Consider the following 17104-nt stretch of genomic DNA (forward strand, 5'->3'; position numbering starts at 1 on the left):
AATGTTTGTCACAGAGGTACTGGAAGAGGATATCTTATTGGTCCTGCACCATCTTCTAAAGACCTCCCACTTCGACTGGTAGACGCGAAGGGTTGAGGATCTCCTGGCTCTTGCAATAGCCTTCGCAGCTTTGTGCGAAAAACCCTTCGCTCTGACCAGACCTTCGATAGTCTGAAGGCAGTTAGACTGAGAGCGGGAGATTCTTGTGGAATCTGTTGAAGTGGGGCTGTTTGAGAAGATCGTTCCTGTGTGGAAGCGATCTTGGAAAATCTACTATCCATTCCAGTACCTCTGTGAACCAGTCTTGAGCTGGCCAAAACGGAGCTACCAGTGTCAGTCTCGCGCCTTCCGATGATGCAAACTTTCTTACCACTTCTCCTAGGATCTTGAATGGGGAAAGGCATATCCGTCTAATCCTGTCCAATCTAGGAGAAGACTGTCTATTGCAACTGCTCTCGGGTCCGATATCGGAGAGCAGTAGTTTTCAAGCCTTGCATTCCAGTGGGTTGCAAAAGGTCGATATTCGGCCTTCCCCACAGGTTCCACAGTCTTTCGCAGACTTCTGAATGGAGAGTCCACTCTGTGGGAAGGACCTGATCCTTCCTGCTGAGAAGGTCGGCCCTCACATTCCTCTCTCCTGTACAAATCTGGTGAGGAGTCTGATCCTCCTCTCCTGAGCCCATAACAGCAACGTTTTTGCTGCAATGTAAAGGGAGAAGGAGTGTGTTCCTCCCTGTTTCCTTATATAAGCCAGGGCTGTAGTGTTGTCTGAGTTCACTTGGACTACTTGTCCCTTGACAAGAACTCGAACTTGATGAGAGCCAAATGAACTGGCTGATAGCTCTTTCTTGTTGATGTGCCAGTTCACCTGGTCTCCTCCCAGGTGCCTGACACTTCTCTCGACCCTAGTGTTGCCCCCATCCCGACTCCGAGGCGTCTGAGAACAACACTAGGGTAGGGCTCGGCAACTGAAGAGACAGTCCTTGGCATAATTTTCGAGGGTCTAACCACCAGTTGAGATCCTCTTTTATCTTGTGAGAAATTTGGAACAAAGTTGCTAAGTCCTGAGACTTCTGGTCCCAACTCTCCTTTAGGAAAAACTGAAGAGGTCTCAGATGAAGTTTTCCTAAGGAGACGAACTGTTCCAGCGAGGAAATGGTCCCCAGCAAACTCATCCACTCCCTCGCTGAACAATGTTTTCTCCTTAGAAAAACTGTCACCTTTTCTATGCAGCGATCTATTCTTTCTTGGGATGGAAAGGCTAGAAAACCCCGAGAATCCATCAGAATCCCCAGGTAAACAATGCTCTGCTGAGGAACAACCTGGGATTTCTGAGGTTTACTAAGAAGTCCAAGGGACTGTGTCAGGTATTTAGGTCCGAGACAAGTACTCCAGACAACTGTCCTTTGATTGAGCTCGAATCAGCCAATCGTCGAGATACATTGAAATCCTCACTCCCTCTAAGTGAAGCCAGCGAGCCACATTCCTTAGAGATGCCCGTGAACACTTGTGGGGCTGTGGAAAGACCGAAGCACAGGGACCTGAATTGAAAAACTTTTCCCGAATCATGAACCTCAGGAACTTTCTTGAGGAGGGATGAATGGGAATGTGGAAGTAAGCATCCTGCAGGTCCAGGGAGACCATCCAATCCCCTGGACGAAGAGCTGCAAGAACCGAAGAGGTAGTCTCCATTTTGAATTTCGTCTTGATTATGAAGAAATTCAGGGCGCTACATCCAGAACCGGTCTCCAACCCCCGAGGATTTTGGAACCAGAAAAAGACGGTTGTAAAACCCGGGGAATGGAGGTCTTGAACCGGTTCTATTGCTTCCTTTTCTAACATTTGTTCCACTGCTAGAAAAAAAGCCTGGTTCTTGATGGGATCCCTGTAGCTGGCGGATAACTCCCTGGGAGTTGATGTTAAAGGAGGACTTTCCCTGAAGGGGATAAGGTAGCCTCTTCTTAAAATGGAGAGGGACCAGTCGTCCGCCCCTCTCTGTGCCCAGACCTCGGCGAATTGTAGCAGTCTGGCACCCACTGTCGTCTGGAGTACTTGTTCTTCATTTGGTCCTTCTGATAGAGTCGAGAAGAAGACCTTCCTCTTCTCTCTGGTCTTTTGCTCCTGAAGGAGGGTCTGGACGAAGGACCACCTCGAAAGGGCTCCTGAAAGGGAGCCTTCTCCTTCTTGGCGAAAGGGACGGCAGGTCTAACCCTCTTCGAAGACTGGGCCAAAAGGTCTTGTGTCGCCTTTTCAGATAAAGAACGAGAAATCTCCTTCACCAAGTTTTGAGGAAAAGGTGAGGAGAAAAAGGAGCAAACAGAAGAGAGGATCTCTGAAGAGGAGACACAGATTTGGTGAGGAAAGAGCTGAATACTGACCTCTTCTTCAGAATAGCAGCTCCGAATAAGGCAGCGACTCCATCGAACCAGTCCCTCACAGCTTTGTCCAAGCAAGACAAAACACTCTGAGGTCATCCAAACACAGAAATTCGGGAAGAGTCCTGTTGGCCAAAGCCCAAGAGACCAATCCATGAAGTTGAAGACCTCCACAACTCTAAAAAGACCCTTGAGGAGATGATCCATTTCACTCATTCCCCAAGAAGCCTTGGCTGAAGAAAGGGAAAGTCTCCTGGAAGAGTCAACTAGATTAGAGAAATCTGAGCCAGCAGAAGAGGGGAGCCCCAACCCCATAGGCTCCTTGGTCTCATACCACATTCCTGATTTTCCCAAAAGTTTCAAAGGAGGGAAAGAGAAAACAGTCTTGCTTGCATCCTTCTTAGACTGCATCCACTCCCTACTCCTTTAAAGGCCTTCCTCATGGAAATCGTAGGGCGCATCTTGACAAAAAGAGGGTCTAGTTGACTTGGTGCTGTCCCACAAAGATCCCGGAGAAGGAGGGCAGCATGACAAAGAGAATCTCCAAACTCCTGAATTAAAAGAGCTGCCAACCGTTTGTAATCGGAAACTCCAGCGTCCTTAGGAGAATCCTCTTCTGAAACTTCCTCCCAGCAGCAGGCGGAGAGGAAGGCTTAGAAGAAGAAGGGCGCCTATCAGGAGAAGAGAGCCTGGAAGGAGAAGCACTCCTGTCCAACTGAAGAGCGCCTACCAGGAGAATGGCGCCTGACCCGGACTGGCGCCTGTCAGGAGAGGGGTCCTGTCCACTGATGAGAGCCTTCCAGGAGAGGAGGCCTAAAACGAGAGGCGCTTGAGTAGAAGAGCAGGGCGCCTGCCGGAAGGAGGAGCTTGGAGAAGGCGACGACGAGCGCCTGCCCAAAGGGAGAAGTACAGTGAGGAGTGCGCCTGAAGGAGAGGCGCTTCTCTCCGATGAAGAGCGCCTGGAAGAAGAGCGCCTGCAAGGGAGACTGGCGCCTGTTCGCCTAACGGAGAAGAGCGCCTACCAGGAGAGGCCTACCAGGAGAAGAAAACTTGCTGGACGAAGGAAGCTTGGCAGGAGAAGAGCGACTTGCTTGAAGAAGAGAGCTTCCTGGAACTCTTGACAGGAAGAAAGTCATCCTTCCTACGAGAAGAGGAGTCCTTAGCAAGAGATCCAACAAGCGCAGATAACTGAGCCTGGAGGCCGATCAAAATCTTCTTGGTCGAATCCTTCACCCCTGATGGAGAGGAGGAGGGGATCTACGAGCTCTCTTCCTGACAATAGGAGAATCCTCAGGGAAGCGCTCAGGGCTAGAGTCCAAACGCTCTACTCTAGGAGCCTTCCAAGATCTCTTCAAAGGCGCGACTCCTCAGCCGAACTCCAACCACGTCTCGGAGAAGAAGAAGCAGAAGATGAGAAACACTTTTTCAGGATGCCTTTTCTATGGCGATCCAAGGCAGCCTGGGACGCAACAACAGGATCTGCCGAAGGGACGCCTGATCGTTGGGGATGCTCTACATCCTCCCCTGCGGCTTTCGACATTCCTCCTCCACTGGTCCTGGGAGTTTGGAAGAGGTCTAGGCCTAGGAGCAATGCGGAGCCGATCAGACCCCCTCCACTACACTGGGGACACTGCACATATCACTGTCACTCTTACCTTCCTTCATCCAGCGGCGCATTGCGATTTCACACGAAGAAGTTCCGCTTTCATCGCAGCCATTTCAGAGGACGAATCCACAGGTTCGATGAAGGGAGAAGGGGCTGAAACCAAAGGATTAGGAGAGTCTACTGGGTTAATTTCAAAATCATGCTCAGCAGAAAGAGACCTACTAGAGCTTCTGGAGGAAGCCTTCCTAACTCTATCCTTTTTCAAGCTTCTTCAGATAAGAAGACAAAACCTTCCATTCCTGATCAGACAATTCTCACACTCCTTGCACCTATTGTCCGAAGAACAATCATTCCCCCTACACCTCATACATACAGTGTGAGGGTCTACCGAAGCTTTCGGCAACCTCACCTTACATTCTTGCCTAGCACACACACGGAACACAGGCGAAACATTAATCAGACATCTTAATGAACAATCCAAAAGCAAATCAAAAACAGTCCACAATAGCGTATGCCAAACCAAAGATCCAATACGTCACCAAAAATCAGGCCAAAAAGATCCTCAGCAAGCGAGAAAAATGAAAATCAAAGCAGGAGGAACCAACAACAGATGTTGCCGGAACCAGCGACAGAGAAAATCTGATTAGAAAACGGAATGGTTCCTATTCCCGCCACCCAGCGGCGGGTATGGTTGATCACCTGACCTACCTGTGCGTGTGCCGCTTGAGTTTTGAAATTCTGTCGGGAACGCCGGAGACTATAGCTAAGTATATATCTGACGGGTAAGTTGCATGTACAAAAATAATATATATATAATGGATACAGACACACAACAATAACTTTGGTGGAGAGGTAATAATCTCCTACAGGGCTTGACTTCAACTTACTGCCCATACTCCCCACTCTCCAAGAGAACATCTTAAATAATCATTGACAATCGACAACAAGTAATATACAAAATCAATTAGTCATAACTGGTCATTTACACCTTTTCCTTAATAACCCACAACAACAGAAATACCTTTATACACAAACTGTCCAATTAAACCCAAACAGTAATTAACAGTTTCAAACAATAATTATACACTCCCCCCTGAATTACATTCACATATATTACAAACTCTAGCTTTCTAACTCTTGTTGAACGTCTTGGAATCGCGTTGCACTCAACAACAGTACCTGAATCTTCCTCTTCCCCTCATCTTTATGAACAGGAAGCTGTATAAGAAGCTCCTCATCCTCAGCATTAGTAGTTTCCTCACTCAATATCAATCCTTGTGAAGAACACGAACGAAGATCTCTAACATGGCGTGGAACTCCATTGACTTCAACAGCTTGTTCTGACAAAACTCACGTAACCTTGCCTCTTTCAAATTGCATATTGCATCGCATGTTGGATGGTTTTACCCGCACCTCATCACCTGCTTTGTAGGGGCCACTCACTGCCACTTTGTTCACTGTGCATGGATCCACTCCTCGGATCCTCACAGGGTAAGAATACAGCATACTGACAGGGCAGTCGTTGAGTCGCAGTCATCACGAGGCATCAAATTATACAGATATACAGCCTCTGCAATGCTACAGCCTTTCCTTGCAGCAATGACTTTAACAGTTCGATGGCACTCTCAGCTATACCATTTCCTGATGGAACATAAGCACATCTAAAATTAAGATGCACGCACCCTTTTTTTTTTTGCAAAGTCAGCAAATAGTTTGCTGAGAAAAGCAGTGTCATTGTCTGTTAACAGTTCCTCTGGCAAATCCTCGTTCATAGAACACTGTCTCAAGTTGTCCGATGATGCTCTCACTGGTCTGAAAACGGAGCCGACGCCAGATGGCAAATCGAGATGGTCCACAATCAATGAGAGTAAGATACTTGCCATCCATCATAGTGAGTAATATCCATACCAACTCTCTGCCACACTCTATCCACTTCCAGACTACCCTTCTGCCACTTCACTGGGGCCGGGTCTATTGACTGGCATGCCTCACAGCATTTGACAACAGCCTGTACTTGCCGCCTGGTAACTCCTGGATGGACTTTCTTTACAAAATAGAGAGTTCTTCTCACACCCGGTGACCGGCAGCATGATGGATCTCCTTAATTCCATCACTAATGGCAGGGACAACAGAAGCACACACAAGTTTTGCATCTTGGTGACATGAACCAAGGTCCCTCAGCCAGCGCTGAGGTACACGTGTCAAACTGTCAGCTTTATTCTTGGCAGAAGACACAAGTGTAATAGACAGCTGGAGGTCACACTCTTCTATCAATGACAAGACTATTCCTAGTCTTCTTCTGATGAGCATTTCACTTGCAGCCTTAGTCTTCAATCTGCTTTTTCCTAAAAGTCCATCTGAAATCCATCTGTGCACAGTAGATGAGTCAGTCATTAATTCCACCTTTGTATCTTCCAAGCCAGTGCAAGATTCAACCCTTTAATGACTGCATCTAGCTCAGCCATATTGATGTGGCAAGAGTCGTCTTTCCGCAGCCAGCTGGCATCTTCCACAATGGAACCATTTACTTCCACTGCAACACCAAGTGCAAGAGAACCAGCATCCACCCAGATCTTGAATTTGTCACCGGTGACATTCCACTGTCCTCTCTCAGGGTCATCCTTTTAACCTTCTCCAGAAGTTCCTGTAAACACATTTTGATGTGATCATCATTAATGACGTCGTCCCATCCTTCAGTGACTTTATTGACTCTTCTCTTGATGAATGCTACCGCCACTCGCAGCCATCCACAAACAGGGTAATGGCCTAACAGTCTACCACAGTATGAGAACACTGCTCGCCGAGTCAATTGTCTTGGTGCATCGCCCAGGTCATTGTCCCTCTTCCAAAAAAGACTCTCCTGCTCCCCCCAAACTCTCAGGCCCAATGCTCGAGCCCCTTCAGCAAGTCTTTGGTGTGGCTTACTTACTGGCCCAAAATTTCTGAGATGCTCCTACACGGCTGGCCTTAACAATATCTTCATTCACCAAGATGTCATCAATATAAGCCGATGTTCCTTCTCTTACAATTGGGTCCTGAAGAAGAACACAGTTTAAAACAGACTTCATTACCATTGGAGCAATATTCAAGCCAAACCCCAGTCGAGTCAGGCAAACCTCTGGTCTTTGAAATATACAGTCTGGTATGGCCACAGAGACTCATGGATTCTTATCTGCAGGTAAGCTTTAGCCAAGTCCACTACAGATACATTCACTCCTTGCCTGCGCCACTCACGTAGTTTGTCTGAACACACATCCGAGTCTGCTGTAAATGCATCAATGTATGTATTCAGTTCTCTGAAGTCCAGTACAGGCCGCACCTTCTTTTTATTTTGCTGTACAACAGCCATGAGGGGAATAAACCCCTTAGCTGGTCCATATTTATTCTCATCATAAGGAAGCAGCCAACCATCACTCACCCATCTTTGTAGCTCTGACTCATACAGGTCCTTTGCCTCCTGAGGTACAGAATATGCCTTTACTCCATTCTCAAGATGCCAGGCTCCTTGCCTTCAGACCATTTCCATGTAGCTGTCCAACATTTAATCAAAGGATCATAAATTGCACTAAAATCACGCTCATCCACCCCCACCATCACATCAGCAGCTGCAGAAAAAACAGAGTCTTCCATTCCAAATCATACACCACCCTGGGTATCGACAGTGACTCCTCCTAGAGCCCTCACACCATCCATGCCGAGAAGAAATTTAAAACCGAGTGGCATTAGAGTAGTTACACACACAGAAATGCTGGCAGTAGCTCCATTACTGAGCTGCAAGTGTTTGGCGCCCATTCCTTCAGCACACCCATTCTTGCCCACTCACAGTTACCATGCTGAAACTGCGCACTTGTTCCATGCCTTACAGCATGAAACATGAGCGATGCTTTGAGAACACCCAGTGTCTACTAACATGCAACACGGAAGACCTCTACACTCAAAACAGTACTTGGCAGTACCTTACTCAGTGGGTTTGGGAGAGGAGGCTGGCGCTGATACCTCCTCTCCTTGCTCGTTTCCCGGACAAGCTGACGCAATGTGCCCCATTCCACCACACCGATAACACTTTACCCTTCTCCGAAATCGACCATTTACTCGGTTGAAAGCAAGACAGTCCCTGGCAAAGTGATTTGGTCCCAGGCATACATGACATTTCTGAACTGTTGTTTCTACTGGCACAGAACCGAAGCTTCCTGTGGCGCCAAAACATGTTTCCACTGAAACAGAGGGAAGGTCATCCTTTAGAACCGCCCGTGCCCGAGCCAAAATCTGTTCCAGATCGAGGGCCTCCATGTGAGACCCGGCTCTCAACAGCTGACGAACTCTCTCTGGAAGTCCAGCTACAAAAGCACATGCAAGAGCTTTTTCAGAAATTCCTCCAAACAGGGATCCGAGTCGACATAGCTCAGCTAAGTAGACATCAGGTGCCTCTCCACTGTGCAACTTCCTACTGACAAACTGTTCATAGGCTACATAGGGATCAACAGCAAACGCAGCCAACAATGCTTCTTTCACCTTGTCAACCTCCTTCCTATCTGCTGTGGATAACTGTAAGTACACTGCAAAGGCACCACCTGAAAGCCGCAGAGGAATCACACTGGCCACGTCATCAACTTTCCGAAGCTTGCAAACCAACTCCAACTTCTCCAGCCACTCCGTAACAGATTGTGCGTTTCTGCCATCATACTCAGGGATCAGTTTCAAGTCGAAGTTACTCTCCATACTGCCTAGATAGCTTGAAGCACCAAAGAAACACAGACTTGGTTTTTTCTCTTCTTCTTTACTTAAAAAATAATATATATATAATGGATACAGACACACAACAATACTTTGGTGGAGAGGTAATAATCTCCTACAGGGCTTGACTTCAACTAACTGCCCATACTCCCCACTCTCCAAGAGAACATCTTAAATAATCATTGACAATCGACAACAAGTAATATACAAACTCAATTAGTCATAACTGGTCATTTACACCTCTTCCTTAATAACCCACAACAACAGAAATACCTTTATACACAAACTATCCAATTAAACCCAAACAGTAATTAACAGTTTCAAACAATAATTATACAGGATCCTGTCGAGGGCACATAATATTTCTCCTGGTGAGGCAGAGGCGGGGGAAGTAGCTTGGCCAAGTGGTTTGATCAAGGGAACTCTCCTCCCAGAGACAAGAGAGTTGACCTGATCTAATACACCCTCAGCAAGCAAGGACCAAGGCAAGCCTGCAGAAGCTCTGGGTTCCTTTTTGGGGCCCCAGTAGACTTCAAGGCGAGAAGGATGATCGATGGATGCTGCCGTGGTCCCTTCTCCGAGGTCATTGTGTTGACGAATCAACGCAACGATCCGAAAAGGTCCTCTGTATCTCGTGAGAATCTGTGTCCCAGGGGAGATGACCCTTGGGTCCTTCTGATCTGTAGTCCTCCCTCGATACTCTCCCTGCAGGTGGGAGAAACTCACTAGAATCCCTGGCTCCCTGCTCAACCACTTAGGCATACAGATGGAGAGGTCCGAGAACCTTTCCCGACTCGTGGTTCCTGGTATACCCCAGGAAGTCAAGGGGATAGGAGAGGGGAAGTGAGTACCCTTACCTGTCATGCCAGAACCCACGGTCCTAACAGGAGAGGCAGGCCAAAAACAATCACCAACCCATGCTGGAGATGGCTTCACAGGTCTAGGAGAGCCCTCCTGTCCCGCAAATTCAAAGGGGGCTGTCCCAAAGGAGAGGGCAGAGTCTCGCGCGAGCGCACGCGAAGGCTCTTGAGAGGTGAGCAAACCCATTTGTGTTCATGGGCCAGGGAGAGCGGTGGCGCACTCTCGGGAGAGAACCTGCAGTCCTCACGACGTACTCCAGCCATCTTTGAAGTCGAGGCCTCCAGGCAACAAGACAGCTGCAAGGGGACCTCCTCAACAACCCATGGGTCAGCAACAACTTCACGGGACCCTGGATGCATACTCGGGCAAGTAGCATTGGGGGGAGGGGAAGCACCTGCCTGCTTGGACCAAGGCCTCTCTTGCATGCCTGAACCAGATCATGGACTGGTTGAAGGGACTCGAGATTTCACAGAAACCCGAGCTCTTTGAGATAAGCTCGCCTTCCTGGAAGTCAGCATACTCGAAGCTTCCGCAGTACACGAAGGTTCCGCGGAAGACCTCTTTGCTCAGTTGGGGGTCCACCTCCATTTGCCCTGAGGGAGACTCTCTCCCCCTGAGCGACGGAGGCCACTGCATGGAGGTCGTCCAGGCTTCCAGTTCCCCAACGACAATCTCCTCTTGACAAGGCAAGAGAAGATGACGAAGGGGAAACCTCTCCCAAAGGAGAGGTAGCAAGGAATGGAAATTTCATCAGGGTAATGAAAGCATTTGGTCCAAAGGATTACTTGCCAAGAGTGTCATAAGGGGCACATTACCCTCAGATGAGGACTTGGGGAGTTTCTTGTGGTACCTCCTCATCAACGAATACTTTGTCTATTGCTCTGGAGTCCAGTCACAGCACTCCTCACAAACAGAGTCAGGTTCAGACTCAAATCCCCTGCACGATGTGCAAAGGAAATGAGGGTTGACGTCCACAGAGGAGCAAAAATGACTACACGCCTTATCAGCGGTACCAGGGCATTTGCGCATGGTAACTGGCTTACACTCCAATGGGTTACATGACTCGTGGATTTGCTCCATATCAAGCACTCACAAGGACATAAATTACTCAAGCAATATAAGAAACAATCCCACTAGGAAAGAGCGATGTCCCAACAAGAAATAAAAATTTTTAAAAGTAAATTGTATTTTTCTGACAAACCCTCGGTCCTTTACATTAGGAGACTCACTGATTGGAGGGAGGAATCTGATAAAGTCTCTCTGAACTGACTGGAGTTCACCACCTTGTCTTCCCTTCCTGGTCGTGAGACCGAGAAAGGGAAAAAACTGCCTCTGACAAAAGATCGGGTTGGAAGAAAACGCAGGATCAGTTGTCAGACTTCTGGGTCCCTTTGCATGAAAGAGGAAACGTCAGTTCATGCAAAGTAGGCTAGGAAGAATTTGATGTCAGATGACAATAAGGCAAATACAAGCATTGGGTTTGTCTCATAGTCATGGTCTCCTTCCTCCCCTTGCAAGAGGAAGGAGTGGGGTTGCTTCTATTAACCTGAACGGAAATAGAATGGGAGCTCCCGTTATGTGCTTACCTGCCTCGATCGCCTGGTCCAGCTTGTAACGGCACGTCCGCTCCCTGCCCGTGGGAAGAGAGCCAGGATGGGGAGAAAGAAGAGAGGCCAGTCACTCAACATTCAATCTCCCAATCACAACCGTACAACATAGGCGAGATGCAACCTGTCCTGTTAGAGGAGCTGGATAAGCTACACAACTTGTTGAGCAGCCACCACAGGACCCAAGGAAAAAGTGTCCAAGGACTTGTGTGCAACATCCCAGAGGTAGAAGGAGGTGAAGGTAGTCTGTTGGGACCACACACCCGCCTTCAGCACCTGTGATACCGACATATTCTTCCGGAATGAGAGGGATGGACCAATGCTGCGGACCTCGTGAGCTCTCGGACGAAGCGTACCGGTGTCGTCTTCTCCTGCAGCAGAGTACGCTCTCCTTATCATCTCACGAAGCCAGAAAGAGATGGTGTTCTTGGACACTTCTTTCTTGGTCGAGCCAGTGCTAACGAAGAGTCGTCGACACTCAGGCCAGAGGTGCCGAGTCCTCTTCAGATAGCGCCGCAGCACTCTAACAGGACACAGTAGCATCTCGTCTGGTTCATTACCTACAAAGTCCTCTAGGGAGGGGATCGTGAAGGACTCGAACCGTGCGTCAGGGACCGAAGGGTTCTGAGTCTTCGCTACGAAATCCGGGATGAAATCGAGTGTAACTGATCCCCATCCCCTCGAGTGTTTAACATCATAGGAAAGTCCGTGAAGCTCGCCAACTCTCTTCGCCGATGCCAGGGCAAGCAAGAAGACGGTCTTGAGGGTCAGATCCCTGTCTGACGACTCTCGTAAAGGCAGTGCACGGAGTCAGGCTCCTCAAAACGAGTCAGGCTCCTTAAGACGAGTGTCCCTGGGTGGGCAAGACCATTCGAAGCTTCTCATGAGTAGAGAAATCTCGAAGGAGGAGGAGATGTCTACTCCTTTCAGCCGTAAGACTAGGCCGAGTGCGGTGCGGTAGCCTTTTACAGCTGAAACGGAGAGAAGCTTCTCTCGGCGAAGGAAGACGAGGAAGTCCGCGACCTGCTGAACAGTAGCTCCGACTGGAGAGATACCCCTTCGACGACACCAACCACAGAAGATGGACCACTTTCCCTGGTATACCTCTGTGGAAGATCTTCTGAGGTATCCTGCCATCTCTGCTGCTGCGCGGTGCGAAAAGCCTCTCGCTCGCAAGAGATGGTGGATAACCTCCAGCCGTGAAGACACAGGGAATGCACTACCAGGTGGAACTGCTCTGCGTGAGGTTGACGCAGAAGGTTGGGCCATGGGGGATCTTTCTCGTCTCGGTGCCTCGGAGAGGAGAGCTAGCAGGTCCGGGTACCAAACGGCCTGGGGCCATTTGGGTGCCACCAGTCATTCTGAGATTAGGGGTGATCATCACTCAGCTGATCACTCAGCGAATCAGACAGAATGGGGGAAAGGCGTAAGCGTCGAGATTGTCCCACGGGTGTTGGAATGCATCCTCCGCAGCACAGAACAGAAGACCTGGAGCTTTCTGTTGTGCCGGGTGTGAACAGATCGATGGCTGGACGCCCCCCACAGGTCGAACAGCCTTTCCGCTACTTCCTGATGGAGGGACCATTCGGTCCCTACCACCTGGCTCTGGCGGCTGAGCTTGTCTGCCACGACATTCCTCTTGCCTGGAATGTACCTGGCTAACAGCTCTACCGAGTGAGCCACGGCCCACTCGTGCACCTGCATCAACTGGTGAAGCTGGTGGGACACCAGTCCCCCCTGCTTGTTGACGTATGCCACTACCGTGGTATTGTCGCTCATCAGTACCATGGAGTGTCCCATCACTCGATCCCGGAACTCTTGGAGGGCCAGTATGGCCGCCTTGAGTTCTAGGATGTTGATGTGAAGGTGCTCGTCGTCTCGGTGCCACACTCCCGAAGTCAGAAACTCCTCCAGGTGTGCGCCCCATCCCTCGGTCGATGCGTCCGAGAACAGAAGCATGTCCGGAGGGGGAGTATGCAAGGATACTCCTATCAAGAGGTTCCTGTCGTCTAACCACCAGTGAAGGTCCTTTCTCACCTCCTCGGAAAGAGGAATGAGGAAGGACTGGGGGTCTTGGGACTGGGACCAATACTCCTTTAGTCTCCACTGGAGAGACCGCAGGTGAAGACGCCCGTGAGGTACTAGTTTCTCCAAAGACGACAGGTGACCGATGACGACTTGCCATTGCCGAGCTGGTTGCTCCTGCCGTGACAGGAACAACTGTGCTGCCTGCCTGAACTTGCTGATACGAGAGTCCGAGGGAAAGACTTCCGTTGCCACCGTATCTATCAGCATGCCCAGGTACTTTGTCCTCTTCCTCTGCTTGGGGGTGAGATCTGACTTCTCCAGATTTACCATGATCCCTAGATCCCGGCAAAACTCGAGGAGACGATCCCTGTCCTGTAGCAACTGCGAGTGAGAGCTCGCCAGGACTAGCCAGTCGTCGACATACCTCAGAAGACGTATCCCGTGCGAGTGGGCCCCAGCTGACACGAGAGAGAATACTCTCGTGAACACCTGGGGAGCGGTCGAGAGCCCGAAGCAAAGTGCCCTGAATTGGAAGACTGACTCCCTGAGGACAAAGCGGAGGTACTTGCGAGAGGACGGATGGATGGGTATCTGGAAATACGCATCCTTCAAGTCCACCGTAAGCATGAAGTCGTTCTCCCTGATGGAGGCCAGCACAGTTTGCACTGTTTCCATCGTGAACCGAGTCTGCTGAACGAAACGGTTCAAGGAAGAGAGGTCTATGACCGGTCTCCATCCCCTGAGGCTTTCTCTACGAGAAAGACGCGGCTGTAAAAGCCTGGAGACTGGCCCGACATGACTTCTACAGCACCCTTGCTCAGCATGGCTTGCACTTCTTGATGTAGTGCGATGTCCTTCGACGAACCTGGAAGATATGTTTGGAGATGGACCGGAGAGTAGGTGAGGGGAGGCCGAGACCCGAAGGGTAGTAGATATCCCTCCCGAAGGACATCCACTATACAGGTCTTGGCAGGCAGCCCCCCACCTTCGGCAGCTTTTGGGGGGGAACGCCGCCCCTAGCGTTTCCCCTTCTTCTTCTTACCCTTGCCCCCTTTACCGGCTTGGAAAGTGGGCTGAAAAGGGAGCGACAGACCCCCCCTTCTCAGGGCAGAAGAAAGCTGGGTGTTTCCTCGGGACCCCTTCGAAGACTAGGACTTCTTAGGGGCTGAGAAAGTGCCAGCCTGGCCCAAAGACCTGGCCGCAGTGGGGTGCGAAGACCCGGAGGTCTTGGCCACTGCCTGGTGAACAAGCCGGTTGCTGTCATCGGCACAGCGCTTGTCCACCGCGGCGTCCACCAACTCTCTAAGGAAGAGAGAGGAGGAACCCAGCAACGGTCCATTCCGTGGATCTTCCTGAACTACGCGGGCGTAGGACCTGGTCGAGCCAAGAACCAAGCCAGGTGCGTACCCCCACGCAGTAGAACTTTGAGGAGAACACTCACCAGAGCTCCACCTCTCCGACTCGCGCCCCCTGGAAGAAACCGAAGGAGCGGAGGGGACAGGCGAGGAAGATCGGGCGCTCCCACTGGCTTTACTGGAAGAACCAGCAGAGGCAGTGGGCCGAGAGCGGTCACCAACCCGCAGTGATGGTCAGCCCCTGGGTCGAGGAGACTGCTTCAGCCCAGGTGAAGCGATCTCCCGAGGAGAGCAGAGCGGCTCGCGAGAGCCGAGCTGCGCACTCGCCTCCCCCGAGCCAGGCTGGCCGCGCGGATGTGGTCGCGGACTGGGAGGATCCGAACAGGAGAATGCGCAGCGGCTAACTGGCGCGAGCTTGTGCTGTCCTCTCTGACGCGCGCCCCAGTCTTCTTCGAGGCAGGAGCCTCTCGGGAAGACTGAGTAGGGGACTTCTTCCCTACCTCTCCTGGTGTTCGGACACCAGGCTGGGCGAAGGGGTGAAGCACTATCCCGAGGAACCTGACTTGGCACCTGAAGGAGTGCCAGTAGGAAGAGATGGAGCACCTGCATGCCCCCGGCTCTTTCTCTCGCCCCATGCCCTGGTCTGGGCCCAGGAGAAGTTTCTCCAGTATCAGACTGGGGTACCCGGGTCTCCTTGGGGACCCAGGTACTGGAGCAACTCGCGAACGAGTGTCCGGACGCGGACTTCGCTGGCCTTAGATGCGGGAAGTTTCTTAGGCGCAGCGGGGAGTGCCGACTTTGGTCTGCACGCCCTGGTCCTCGGTGCCCCTGGCCCGGAGGCCGGGCAGCGGTTCCCTGATCCGAGGATCGGGAAGAGCCGACGAGAGATCCCACTGCCATCCCTGTGGAAGGAGGCAGACCCTTAGAAGTCTCGGTGCGAGATTTCTTAGGGGGGGAGAGGCAGACTACTTCTTCCTCAGCTGCGAAGCCTCGGAAGGAGAAGCGGAAGAAGCAGCAGACGAAGACGACGATGATGACGAAGATGACGACACCTACCTGGACCTCCTCTTCTCCTTCTTCACCATCTGCTTCAGGAACGCCGTCAAGTCCCCAAGCCAGGAAAGCGAGGCCGCAGACTCAGGAACAGCAGGAGGGGCTGCAGCAGAAGGCACATCCTGGGCAACGACCGCGGAGCTCGGGCCAGCATTTGCCTGGGTAGAGAGAGCCGCGCGTCAGCCAGGAACAAAAGTGGGCTGGGCCGGGAATGTAGGCGCCGCCCCTCCCACGTCGATGGAATGGGGACGGAAGCAGACGAAGGGCTGGGCTGGAAAGTCAGACGAGGAACAGCATTTGAAGACAGGCCAGGGTCAGCAACAGGGGCAGCGACAGTCACATAAAGATATGATGACGTCACCATGTAGGCAGGGCCAGCACGCGTGAATGGAGCCAGGAAGCCGGGAGGCAGCAGAACAGCGTGCTGCACCGCAGGTAACGCTGACACTTGGGTGTCCAGATGCGATGCAACTGACACCGGCATCTGGGCAAACCTAGAATAGGTGACGGATGTAGTGGTGACTGTCATTGCCGAGTGGGTCGTGACTGGGGTGGGGGGCAGGGGAGCCAATCCCTCCAGTGACGAGCCAGGTAGGCCCAGGTGTAGCCAGGATGAGCTTGGAATCTGTGTCTGGCTATCCAGTCTGGAACCTGAAGCAAAAGTCGGGTCAGTACACGAAGCCTCTACTTTCTCCGGAGGAAAAAACCCCTCCGGAACGGGAAGAGACTTCAGAGAGGATGCCGCGGTCCAACTCTCCCCCGCGCCCTACCACAAACAATGAAACGTAAGAGGAAGGGGAGGGGGAGTCCTCACCCGAGGGAGAGGGAGCAAGCAGGGGAAGTTCCTGGGAGGGAGAAACGAGCCTGACACATTCGCCACCAATGGACTCGTCGGGGGTGTATTTCCCTCGGACAACTCCTTAGTAGGCTTACGACGTTAATGTCTCCTACCTTCGAACTTGCCCCATTGCTCGGAGGACCACGAGCAACACTCACTACAGGGATCGTCGCGTGAACACACACGTCCCCTGCAAGATGTGCAGAGGGTGTGTGGGTCCACGTCGACTCGAGATCTAAATGAATTACATTTTTTACTCCCTACCCCGGGACACACACGCTGGGGATAGGAGGGTTTAGCTGATTTCTCCATGATAATGAAAAACAAAGAAAGAATTTCCCACCAAAAGAGAAGAAGTATAGCTATCAGGAAGAGAGCGACGAAGAACAACGTCCGAACGCTACAACGGCCGAAAGCAAATTGGAATGTTTACATCCGGGCAGGCGGTACTCCCGCCTCCCGGACAGTAGTTAACTGCCTAACCACCTTGTTTGAAGTTCAACGGCCATTTCCAGCCTACGCCTGAAAGTAATCCCTAATGTAAAGGACCGAGGGTTTGTATGTTGTGTTGGAACAAACACAGCAAAAGCAATGGCAAGCAGGGCAGAAGGCAGCAAAGCACATCTACTCACAAGTGTGGCCGAAAG

The 17104-nt window shown here is 51.1% G+C and overlaps 1 long non-coding RNA gene and 1 pseudogene across 1 annotated transcript in view; both read right to left on the bottom strand.

The window, feature by feature from the left end:
- The window catches only part of LOC136827956 (uncharacterized), a 216351-nt gene that overhangs the window by 197046 nt on the left and 2201 nt on the right, over window positions 1–17104 (bottom strand). The gene's annotated exons all lie outside the window — the stretch shown is intronic.
- Window positions 5104–8992, bottom strand: LOC136827585 (uncharacterized; annotated as a pseudogene).

The sequence above is a fragment of the Macrobrachium rosenbergii genome, chromosome 42 (genome assembly GCF_040412425.1).
Source record: "Macrobrachium rosenbergii isolate ZJJX-2024 chromosome 42, ASM4041242v1, whole genome shotgun sequence".
Taxonomy (NCBI): Eukaryota; Metazoa; Arthropoda; class Malacostraca; order Decapoda; family Palaemonidae; genus Macrobrachium; species Macrobrachium rosenbergii.